Raw genomic sequence first — 9909 nt, 5'->3', positions numbered from 1 at the left:
ACTCCTACCAATGGACGTTTGCCACGTAGGTGGGGGTCGAAACACCGCCCCCTCTTTGGCATGCGAACAAAGTTCATATGGCAAAAAAGAAAGAAAAATGAGCGGAATGTATAACGAAGTGTCGTGTGAAAAGAAATAATTGGAAAATTGACTGTCAAAAAAAAATCGTGAATTAACGGTAACGAAATAATGTCAAACTAACGTATACGGGACGCAATGTAGTTAAATAAAAGATGGCCGAAAATGCACAGAAAAAAATAAAATATGCACATAAATAAAATTGCAAAAAAAAAAATCGATTGGCGAAAACTGTACCGAACGCGTCACGTAATAATATGAAATTTGAATTCGACGATGCGTGCCAACGGAATAGCAATACTTGGATTATACCGTTGAAAATTAAACGTAGGGACAGTTTAGTAATAATAGTAATAAAAGGAAGTTAAATACTAATTGGACTTAAAGTGTGCGGATGAGATAAGAATGTGGAGGAGATAAGAATTGAGATTAGAGATGGAGTTGGATTAGAAAAGAATCCTATCGGAACTGAAAAACAGCTCGACCTTATATAAGTGCTGGCGCTTATCAAAACAGTCGTGGTTAAGAAAAGTTTTGAAGTCACAAAATACTCGTCCTCTTCCGCATTACTGCCGCTCCAGAACGTTGTGTGCCGTCTTCGCTTTGACTAGCAGGTACGTTTTCTTACCATCAAGCTCTTCTCATATATAAAGTTTTATCAGTTTCCGGGAAGGCGCAGGGCTGGCCGGCAAAGCAACAGGGCCTTGATAGAAACAATGACAGAGTAGAAGAGGACCTCATCTGAGAAGGCAGACAACCGTCCTATAGCCATAGAGTAGTCCAGCTCTTTCAGTGACTTCCTTCGCTGTAGCCTTTGCCATAGAGTTGTGAAGTTTGGTCTTGGCATGACCATGCAAATTCGTTCTTGACTTCCCGGCATGAAACCTTTGCCTTTTCTAATAAAGGCCAAAAAGAGGTACTCTGAGCAGATAGATCCAATTCACTCATGTATTCCTTATCCTTTGGAGTTTGGCAGCCAGATGAACCCGTAAACTCCGGTCTTTTCCTTTTTTATGCCTTTGGAATTTTGGGGTTTTTAGTCACAGGAGTTGTAGTGGCAGTCCTATCTGAACTCAAAAGATGGGATTCCTCAACAACTTCTTTAATCTTGGTTGCAAGTTCCTGAGTTGGTAGTTTACCCATGTCCCTATAATAGATATCCGAATTTTGTACTGGTGGTAGCATGTCTGAGTTTTGGAAATCTGGATTTTGAATTGGTGGTTGAACGTCCACACTCATTGGTTGCGATGTGACCTTAGTCTCTTCCTCAATGAAAACTGGGACACATCTCTTTGAGGCGACAAAAAAATAGTAAAGATGGTTTTTTTTTTGAGTGAACTTTATCAAAAACTAGTGTGGAAGACGCTGATATGGCGAAACTGATGGCGCCACTTATTCAAAAACTTGTTTCAACAAAACATGATACCGTGCACTGCCAGTAAAGGAGGGGCACCATACCTGTGTTGCCTTGATCTGACCCGGTTCACCCTTGTGGAGCTATTGCATCCGGTTTTTTAGCTATCTGACCCGATTTTTTTTTTTTGCAGGTAAAACGATCAGTATTACACGGATGAAAGATAATCGAGAATAAGAAAAAAAACTTCGATGACGATCGGAGACTTGGTGAGGTGGAAAGAAGGTGATGATATCTGGCGACTACTACCGAAACCGCGTCGATGGTCGCAAGGAAATACATAAAATACTAGGACTCGAAAATTTGAGATGGAAGAAGTGTACGAATTTGAAACGAAAGTTAAAGAAGATGAAGTAGTAATGGCTTACACACAATTAAATTGCAGGAATACAATTCCGTTGAACAAAGAAATTACGCAATTATTGGAGTGGTAGCAAATTGCACTGGGACAACTGCCAATATCGTTCTGGTTAACAAATTGCACCGTTTACAAAATGAATATAACAGAAGGTTTGGGGCTCAAGAAATCTTTGCGTTGATACGACCGAAAGCCATACTGACGAAAGGGTACATAAAATTTGAAGTTGAATTCAAGGATTCAAACAGAACTTTTAAAGGGTTCCCAAAAGTATACACCGGATGGGATAGATTTCTGTACCGCTTGCGAGGGAAGTGGAATCCGATAGAGTTTAAAGTACCGAACAAATTTCGAGGTAAGCCAAAACATAAGTATTGAAAAGTGCACTACGAGTAAACTGTTGACTAACACGAGTTATTTTGTGTCTAACAGAAAATGCGAGTACACTACCAAACATTGAATTGGACAAGGAAGTGGAGAACAACCTTCGTTTCTTCTTTCATGAATGTTCTGACAAAAGATTGGTAGATCTGAGCTATTTCGATGATATTGTTGATTTCCAACACTATGGGGGTATTGAACAACAGCTCGATAGGTCTAAGGAGACACATAGTGAAATGGCGAAGAAGAATAAGATTCTCAAAAATGCAATATTTTGGCGCCGATAATGATAGCGATAGTGAAAAAAAGAAGATGGAACGGAATTAACACAAATGAGAATTAGTCTTTGAGCTTGCCAAACACAAATAGCAAATTATACAAAAGAAGATGTTCCACAAGAAAACGGGCGAACGGAGATCAAGAGAGACAACCAACGTTACAATGTATGATGCCTCGAGGGACGAGACTACAATGCACAAAACAGCCCAGACGAAATAAAGTACATTCTCAACACAAAGAGGAAAAGGTATGTACCATAGAAAACATATATATGTAAAAGTGTGGGGAGATGTAATATCTCGCCTGGTTTGGTATATCTGAGAAAAGAATGGTGGGGAAAAAAAGAACGAAACCGTGATACTTACAAAAGATAGTGCAAATAAGAACACAAAGTCGGTGAAAGAAAACAAACGGCAAAACAAAATACAGGAGCAAAGAATCCAACCACCACCGGCAAAATCTTGTCCGGGTAATACTACTCATGGAGGAAAACCACGAGAATCTGTTAATGATGAAGTGGACCGTTGACTTTTACTATTGCGTTAGGATGGTAAAGAAATTTATGTCCGACACTAAATCGATGAAATTGGTAGATGAAGCAAAGATGTTCAAGTCTGGACGACGAAGCGAAGGTATCGCCAGAGACCATGCCAATGGAGGGCTCGAAAAATATCAAAACCGTAACGTAATACTGGAGAACATCGGAGAATATGACAGAAAGAAAAGTGTCAATGATTTTCGATACTATGAACCAGGTATGATAGTATTTTTTTTTTTTATCATTTATTGCAAACTTGTGTTTAAGTCTGAAAGATTGATGAAAACAGATATTTTTCGCCGCAGGTTAAAACGGCGGTAGTACGGGCCAAAGAAATTCATGAAAAAGTTGCGAAGAAAAGTATCGATCCGAATGAAGCCAATGCCGTAGAAGAAATAGAAAAAGTGAGAAGACTCAACCGAAAATTGGAAGAGGCAAACAAAGCGTTAAGCAGAACCAACAGAGAGTTAGAAGACGAAAACAAAAACTTAACCGAAATGGACGGAAGAAGCCGAAAGCGAGATCGTCACGAAGACTTTGGGAAAGCCCTCGTGAGATAATGGAAGAACACAAACACTTAAAAGCAGATGTGATAGAATTAAAGGCACTCGTGGCGACCAAAGATCAGGAACTTAAACATGCGCAAAAAGAGGCAGAGAAAAATAACAAGCGAATGACAGATTTAAACGAGCGGCTCGCCAAGATCACGCGTAAATGGCACATTGTGAATCGTCCGTAAAGACAATTGATGAGACTTTAATAGAAACGGGAGATGAACTAGAACGTGAGAAGATGAATTACAAAGATTTGTACGAGTTGTATATGCGAAAAATTTGTAAGGAACCATTGGATTTGCCCAAACCAATGATCATGTGATTTTGCGTTTGTAATACCATAGAGCTAAAAATTCTTTTTGAATAAAATAAAGTATGTGTTGGCAATTGAATATCATTGTGATGTCAGATAACATACCTGTGGAAAACTGACAATGTTGTTGAATTATATAGATGACACGAAATAGAATGAAACGCCCCCAATGCTAACTTTAAGCTTGCAAAATTAGATTGAGCGAAAAAATGCTCCGATGCAGAACTGACGAAACGAAACGGGGTAACGTCATCAGATGTTGACATAGCGTGAGTAACCGACTAAGCGAGCGTAAAATCGTTCAATTTAGATTGACGAAATTAAACGTGGTAATTTCGTCATATTTTGTCGGAGCGATATTAACGACTAAGCGAGCGTAAAAGCGTTCGACTTAAACTGACGAAATTAAACATGGTAATTTCGCCAGATTTTGTTGTAGCGATAATACGACTAAGCGAGCGTAAAAGCGTTCGACTTAGACTGACGAAATTAAACATGGTAATTTTGCCAGATTTTGTTGTAGCAATAATACGACTAAGAGAGCATAAAAGCGTTCAACTTAGACTGACGAAATTAAACTTGGTAATTTCGCCAAATTTTGTTGTAGCAATAGTAACGACTAAGCGAGCGCAAAAGCGTTCAACTTAGACAGACGAAATTAAACGTGGTAATTTCGCCAAATTTTGTTGTAGCGATAGTAACGACTAAGCAAGCGTAAAAGCGTTCGACTTAGACTGACGAAATTAAACGTGGTAATTTCGCTAGATTTTGTTGTAGCGATAGTAACGACTAAGCGAGCGTAAAAGCGTTCAACTTAGACTGACGAAATTAAACGTGGTAATTTCGCCAGATTTTGTTGTAGCGATAGTAACGACTAAGCGAGCGTAAAAGCGTTCAACTTAGACTGACGAAATTAAACGTGGTAATTTCGCCAGATTTTGTTGTAGCGATTATAAAGTTCGCTAAAACCAAAATTATACCATTGGAACTGAAGTGAAAGAACTGCTTCTTTATTGATTACCGAGTCTTAAAAAATGCAAAGATAACAATGGAAAATACATGCCTAAACTGGAAACAAACTAAATATTGTATTATTTTATTTCTCCAGGATAACGGAAAAACACAACTAAAATCTACTTATAGAACTTGCGCAGATGAAACGCATTCCACGGCTTATCGAGAACATTCCCATCTAAATCTCGAGAAAAATAAGATCCTTTGGTGGCGAGGCGATCTATGATGTATGGACCACATCCAGTTTTCTCCAAATTTACGGAATCTATCAACCTCGTCTTTCGACAAAGTACCCAGTCATCTTTCTCAAACACTTTAAGTCGAACTTTCTTATCATATTTTTCGTTTCATATCAGCTTGATAACGAATTAACTGTTGAAGACCAACCTCTCTTGTCTCATCTATCAAGGCTTTGGCTTGAGCAAGTGCTTGATCATTCGACTCCAATTCCACGTTAGAAGTTCGTGTGGTTGGTGTCATCAACTCTGTAGGCAAGACCGCTTCCGTACCGTAAGCAAGATTAAACGGAGAAAATCCAGTTGAATGTTTAGGTGTGGTTCGATAAGCCCACATAACCGCAGGAAGTTCCTTAACCCAATTTCCTTTGGCCTGTTGAAGTCGTCGCTTGAGCATTGCAAGAATGGATTTGTTAGTAGCTTCAGCTTGTCCATTAGCTTGAGGATGGTATGGTGCCGAGAAATTGTGATTAATCTTCAAGTCAGAACAAAATTGTCGAATTTCTTCAGCATCAAATTGTTTGCCATTGTCGGAAGTCAATGATGTTGGAATACCGAAACGACAAACAATGTCTCGCCATAAGAATTTTTTAACATCTGAAGCATGGATCTGGGCTAAGGGCATAGCTTCAGCCCACTTGGTAAAATAATCAGTTGCGACGAGTAAGAAACGAACACTGCCAGGAGCTTTCGGAAGAGGACCGACGATGTCAAGACCCCACTTTGCAAACGGCCAAGGGCTCAAGATTGGATGAAGTTCCGTTGCTGGAAGATTTCCCATATTAGCATATTTCTGACAAGGAACACACTTCTCAGACAAACGCTTAGCATCCTTTTGCATGTACGGCCACCAGTATCCTTGTGTCATTGCTCTATGAGCGAGACTTCGCCCCCGGGAGTGGTTCCCACATAGGCCTGAATGAATTTCCGCCAGGACGAGCAAATCTTAAGCTCTGCTGAGACAACGAAGCATAGGGTTAAGACTTGTGCCTTTGCGATAAAGTTGCAACAGACCGTTCGAAGTCGATATGAGACAATATTTCCAAGCATCGCGTTTGACACGATCACCCACTTTATGATCGGGAGGCAAGATGTGATCATGTAAATATGTGATATAAGGAAGACGCCAATCATCTTCGTCACAAGGTGTAAGTGGAAAATTAGCTCTATATCAGGAACCTCTAGAGCATTGTCAGCTTCATGATCGTCGTCGGTATGGACCGAGACAATATCATTGACAGGATCATTGTGGTCATCTGATAGCATAAGTTGTGGATCAAGCGTTTTCTCTGCAATGATAGCTTGATTATCAAGATCATGCTTGCGCTTCCGAGTCAGCACAGGAGATATCAAATTGGCATGACATGATTCTTCAGAAAATGTCTTGATGAGAAAACAACTTTGAGTGATGTACATATCGCGCACATCCTCGATGGACAGATAGATACTCGATTCCTTTTGAAATTCAATGGTAATCTGGCGAGGCTTATCTGATTTAACTGCTGCGGATAAATATGCGAGAGAATCCGCATGTCGCACGTCATGACGCAGACGCTGCACAATACTGATAGAATCAAAATTTCGAGCAATCCGATGAATTAAGTCCACATAAGCCGCCATTCTATCGTCACGAGCTGCATACGATCCACCAAACTGGCTAGCGACTAACTTAGAATCTGTGAATAATTGTAGCTTAGTCGCCCCCAAGTGAAGAGCAGTGCGCAAGCCGCAAATGACAGCTTCGTACTCGGCCTCATTATTTGAAGCGTCAAAACCCAAACGCACTAACTTCTCAATTTTTTCTCCATTCGGTTGCAAGATTACACACCCAATACCGGAGCCATACTTATTATGCGAACCATCAGTGTAAACAATCCAACAATCAGCAGATACATCTGATAAGTTTGGCAAATCATCATCCCCGGTAGGAGGTAATGGCGTGTTGTCGGCGATTTTACATTCTCTTCGCCTAGTAATGTCGTCCGGACATAAGAATATCCTCAATTGGAAAATCAGCCATTAGCGAAGCCAAAGCTTGTCCTTTCTCAGCTATGCGAGTTTCAAACACAATGCTATAAGCGCTAAGGTAACTTTCCCATTCTGCAAGGCGACTTGATTCCCCGAAGCATTACGAAAAAGCTTTCGCAGCCGATATTCCAGATAAACTTTGACGACTTCGTCCCCCGAAAATAAGTTTTAAGACGCCGGGTAGCATGAACCAAAGCCAATGCAATTTTCTCCACTCGAGAATATCTTGTTTCAGCGGTTGTAAAGAGTCTTGCTAACAAAGAATATAGGGCGCCCATCGCCACCGCCGACAAATAAGACGGCACTTTACGGCATGATCGGTGGCGGCTAAATACTGAACCTATAGGTTGCCCCGTTCTTTGGATGGGCAAGAACTGGAGGTTGGACTAAGTATGCTTTCAAATGACGAAATGCAAGTTCACAAATCCTCCGTCAAATTGCTGCGTCTTTCAATGTTTGGAAAAAGGGCGGCATCGATCGTAATACCGATATAAAGCGATTTAGGGCAGCCAAGCGTCCTGTAAGTCGTTGAATTTCTTTCTTTGACGTCGGAGAAGGCATTTCAAGGACAGCTCGAATCTGATCCGGATTTGCTTCAATTCCGCGTCTAGTCATCATGTATCCTAAGAATTTACCAGATGATAAACCGAAAGAACACTTTGCCGGATTCAAACGCATGTTGAAATTGGAGAGTCTGTCAAAACAGCTTGCAAATCAGTAAGATGATCAGGTGCTTCTGTAGATTTGACAACCATGTCGTCGATGTATGCTTCGACTGTCTTTCCAAGGAGGTCAGAAAAAATAGTGTTGACTAGCTTTTGATATGTGGCTCCAGCATTTTTCAGACCAAAAGGCATTACCTGGTAACAGTAAATGCCTTGGTCCGTAATGAATGCAGTGAACTCTTGGTCCTCAATGAATAATGAAATCTGATGATAACCAGAATAAGCATCCAAAAAAGACAAACGCTGAAACCTAGATGTTGCATCGACCATTTCAGATATACAAGGCAATGGATACGGATGAACCGGACAAGCCTTATTGAGATTTGTGAAATCGATACAAACACATAATTTGCCGTTCTTTTTAGGCACTGCGACAACATTTGACATCCATGTTGGATAAGTCACAGGCCTTATAAAGTTAACAGACAAGAGACGGTCGATTTCGGCATCTTTCACTTTCATCTTTCTATCGGGGCCATCCTTCCGGGGCTTTTGTCGAACCGGGTTTTGCATTAGGATCAATGTCGAAGTTTATGACAAACCACCGGCGGATCTATACTGCATTTACTCTATTCGCTAAGCAAACACATGATTATTCTTCCGCAATAACAAAATAAGCTCTTGTCTCTCCTCTTACGGAAGTTCGGGCTGAAATAAAAGTAAGCTCTTCTTGTGGAGTTGGCCAATTTGAACTTCTAAAAGTGGATCGATTGTCGGGGGGTCCTTCAACATTTCTATTGGCGAGTAAACCAAGGTCCCGGATGTCATTGCTGCTATTTGACGACGTTGGAACTCGAAATAGTTCGGCCCAACAACTTCAGACTTCTTATAATCATCGAGAACATTGTCGTTAGAGATGCCACGACCTTACGCACCTTCTGGACTTTTTATTGAATGGGAACTTGATGGCTTGATGATATGTTGAGACGACAACTTCCCATATAATGAATCCAATCTCGCCAAGGATGACATTGTAAGGGGATTTACAATCCATCAATAAGAAATCAATATTGACTTCCTTCGCATAAGAGTGACCGGAGAGACCTTTTCCAACGCAATGAGTAGCGGTACCATCAAAACCAACGATAGAAGCATTTTCGGGGGTGACCAAGTTATTAATAAAATGAATACCGCGATAACACCCGAAAACATGACGCTTAGCTGAACTACCGATTGTCGATCATTATATCGTTGTACACGATACAACCGATATAACGCCAGCTTATCACGACAAAGATCATAATGAGGAACATGCACGCCCATTAGATCTTGGTCAGTGAAACATAATGGTTCATCTTCAATAGTCTCCGTGCGAAAACCTTCCACGAAATTGATCCCGTTAACTTCGTACAAATTATACAGATTTTTGACTTTAGAACGACGAGCAGTTTTCCGCTAAGTATTGGACAATGAATCAATGATGGCATGTCCAACCTTAATGACATTGTGATCAGTGATAGTTAAAGCTTGAGTTGTTACTTTCTTTTGCACATATTGATCAAGTTTCTCATTCTGCACAAGCTTTTCAATTCTTCCCCGCAAAGACTGACAATTCTCCGTCTCATGACCATAATCATTATGAAATTTGTACCATAACGATTTATCGCGAAGTTGTTTTAGTGTCGTCGCCGCGTAAAGGGAAACGGCGGAGTGAGTAGACTTTATCCTTGATTTTGTCGTAAACTACCGCGATATTTGGTATTAAGCGGAGTTAATTCAAAATCAGTAAAAGGCTTTCCAAATTCCGCCGTGGAGTCTTCTTTCTTATACCGGAGGCTTCCGACCGGTTGTTTGTTAATCAAAAGTCGGATTCTTCGCTTTTATTTCACTGATCATTGAAATCCTTTCCTTTATTATCTTTGTCACGAAAGTTCGAAAGCAGGTACCGCGGTCGCCTTCTTCAACATTGATAAATTGTTGAACTCGGCCGGTATAATGCACGCCGGAAGATGGAATATCCCGAACAAGAGAGTTGTATAACCCATCTTTAT

The sequence above is a fragment of the Coptis chinensis genome, chromosome 4 (assembly GCF_015680905.1).
Source record: "Coptis chinensis isolate HL-2020 chromosome 4, ASM1568090v1, whole genome shotgun sequence".
NCBI lineage: Eukaryota > Viridiplantae > Streptophyta > Magnoliopsida > Ranunculales > Ranunculaceae > Coptis > Coptis chinensis.
Note: the sequence above shows the minus strand (reverse complement) of the source record.